Here is a 3,370-nt window from a genome sequence, read left to right on the forward strand (position 1 = left end):
TTCAAGGTTTGGCAAGCAGCCCCTGAGACACTAGAATCCAAGCTTCCAAAGGGAAAAGGCTGCTTTTGTCGGCAGAGCCACCTACCCTTGTTAGCACCCAGCATAAGTACCTGCAGGATGGGAGCTGCGAAGGGAAATAAACGGAACACACTGGGCACCTGAGAAGCGCCCCTCGACACTTGCAAGCAGCCTGTTTCTCTGCGGGAACATACTCATTTCCTCAACGGGCGTGCCTGCAGTGAGTAGAAGCTGGGTCTTGCTAGGCTTTCGCAAACAGCTCCTAGGCTACAAGAATCCATATTTCCAAAGGGTAAAAGACTGCTTTTGGAAGCAGGGCCACCGATCCTAGTTCACAGCAAAAATGAGTCCTGCAGTAGTGGAGCTGCCAAGGGAGAGCATCGCGAAACCCTGGCAATTTCGCGAAGTATCTTTTACTGTGCAGGCTTCGCAGTGTGGCAAGATCCTTGAAGGAGGCCTGGCCTGAGCGAGCCTAGTTGGCTCTTCCTTTTCCGGGGAACTAGCAGGGTAAAGGAGGAATTGTGCTCTTTGTTCAGCTTGGACCTCACATCGACGTCCTTCTAAACCAACGAGCCAGTCGGTGTGAGCTCCTGGATGGAAGGCTGAGCAGAGTGTTTTTCTGAGTGCATGTAAAGCCCTTGTCCTCACTGAATCCACGTTCCGCAGCACATGAGACCGGCTCAGACTGTCGTCGTGAGCTGGGGCAAGCTGCGGCAACCTAGGTTTCCAAAGGAAGTGAGAGCAGTGTGCCCCCTTGAGCTCTGCATGCAAGAAGTGTTCCGAAGGTCCTACACGGCTGCTTGTTGTTCAGCAGGCAGAGAGGAGATGTGGGGGGGATCCGTGTGGTAGCATGGGAAACGGTGCGGAGGCCAGAGTGCTTGGAGTCCTGAAAGCTATCCTCGCGTTCCATTGAAGCACAACAACGGTGGAGACCTCATGGAAACCGACGCACGCACAGCCTGCCCGGTGGAAACTTAGGAAGTAGCCTGAGGCTCAGGGTGGCCTTGCGCATCCCCAGGAAGAACGAGGTCTGCGGGATTAACTCTCCTCCAGCGTGACAGGAACCCTGTTCCTCCTGTGAAAGTGCTCGTTTTCTACGCAACGTACCTGCGGAGGCTAGAACCTGGGCAACTTCGTTTGGCAAGCAGCCCCTGAGACACTAGAATCCAAGCTTCCAAAGGGAAAAGGCTGCTTTTGTCGGCAGAGCCACCTATCCTTTTTAGCACCCAGCATAAGTACCTGCAGGATGGGAGCTGCGAAGGGAAATAAACGGAACACACTGGGCACCTGAGACGCGCCCCTCGACACTTGCAAGCAGCCTGTTTCTCTGGGGGAACATACTCATTTCCTCCCCGGGCGCTCCTGCAGTGAGTAGAAGCTGGGCCTTGCTAGGCTTTCGCAAACAGCTCCGAGGCTACAAGAATCCACGTTTCCAAAGGGGAAAAGACTGCTTTTGGAAGCAGGGCCACCTATCCTAGTTCACAGCAAACATGAGTCCCTGCAGTGGTGGAGCTGCCAAGGGAGAGCATGGCGAAACCCTGGCAACTTCGCGAAGTATCTTTTACTGTGCAGGCTTCGAAGTGTGGCAAGATCCTTGAAGGAGGCCTGGCCTGAGCGAGCTTAGTTGGCTCTACCTCTTCCGGGGGCCTAGCAGTGTAAAGGAGGAATTGTGCTCTTAGCTCAGCTTGGACCTCACATCGACGACCTGCTAAACCAACGAGCCAGTCGGTGTGAGCTCCTGGATGGAAGGCTGAGCAGAGTGTTTTTCTGAGTGCATGTAAACCCCTTGTCCTCACTGAATCCACGTTCCCCAGCACATGAGACCGGCTCGGACTGTCGTCGCGAGCTGGGGCAAGATGCGGCAACCTAGGTTTCCAAAGGAAGAGAGAGAGCAGTGTGCCGCCTTGGGCTCTGCATGCAAGAAGTGCTCCAAATGCCCAGAAGGCTGCTTGTTGCTCAGCAGGCAGAGAGGAGATGTGGGGGGGATCCGTGTGGTAGCATGGGAAACGGTGCGGAGGCCAGATTGCTTGGAGTCCTGAAAGCTATCCTCGCGTTCCATTGAAGCACAACAACGGTGGAGACCTCATGGAAACCGAGGCACGCAGAGCTTGCCCGGTGGAAACTTAGGCACTACCATGAGGCTCAGTGTGGCCTTGCTCTTTCCCAAGAGGAACGAGGTCTGCGGGATTAACTCTCCTCCAGCGTGGCAGGAACCCGGTTTCTCGGGGGAAACTGCTCGTTTCCTACGCAAGCGTACCTGCGCAGGCTAGAACCTGGGCCACTTCAAGGTTTGGCAAGCAGGCCCTGAGACACTAGAATCCAAGCTTCCAAAGGGAAAAGGCTGCTTTTGTCGGCAGAGCCACCTACCCTTGTTAGCACCCAGCATAAGTACCTGCAGGATGGGAGCTGCGAAGGGAAATAAACGGGACACACTGGGCACCTGAGAAGCGCCCCTCGACACTTGCAAGCAGCCTGTTTATCTGGGGGAACATACTCGTTTCCTCCCCGGGGGTGCCTGCAGTGATTAGAAGCTGGGCCTTCCTAGGCTTTCGCAAACAGCTCCTAGGCTACAAGAATCCACATTTCCAAAGAGGAAAAGACTGCTTTTGGAAGCAGGGCCACCTATCCTAGTTCACAGCAAACATGAGTCCCTGCAGTAGTGGAGCTGCCAAGGGAGAGCATGGCGAAACCCTGGCAACTTCGTGAAGTATCTTTTAACGTGCAGGCTTCGAAGTGTGGCAAGATCCTTGAAGGAGGCCTGGCCTGAGCGAGCCTAGTTGGCTCTACCTCTTCCGGGAGCCTAGCAGTGTAAAGGAGGAATTGTGCTCTTTGCTCAGCTTGGACCTCACATCGACGTCCTGCTAAACCAACGAGCCAGTCGGTGTGAGCTCCTGGATGGAAGGCTGAGCAGAGTGTTTTTCTGAGTGCATGTAAAGCCCTTGTCCTCACTGAATCCACGTTCCCCAGCCCATGAGAACGGCTCAGACTGTCGTCGTGAGCTGGGGCAAGCTGCGGCAACCTAGGTTTCCAAAGGAAGAGAGAGAGCAGTGTGCCGCCTTGGGCTCTGCATCCAAGAAGTGCTCCAAAGGCCCAGAAGGCTGCTTGTTGCTCAGCAGGCAGAGAGGAGATGTGGGGGGGTTCCGTGTGTTAGCATGGGAAACGGTGCGGAGGCCAGAGTGCTTGGAGTCCTGAAAGCTATCCTCGCGTTCCATTGAAGCACAACAACGGTGGAGACCTCATGGAAACCGAGGCACTCAGAGCTTGCCCGGTGGAAACTTCGGCACTACCCTGAGGCTCAGGGTGGCCTTGCGCTTTCCATGGAAGAAAGAGGTCTGCGGGATTAACTCTGCTC

Source organism: Eschrichtius robustus, chromosome 5 (genome assembly GCF_028021215.1).
Source record: "Eschrichtius robustus isolate mEscRob2 chromosome 5, mEscRob2.pri, whole genome shotgun sequence".
NCBI lineage: Eukaryota > Metazoa > Chordata > Mammalia > Artiodactyla > Eschrichtiidae > Eschrichtius > Eschrichtius robustus.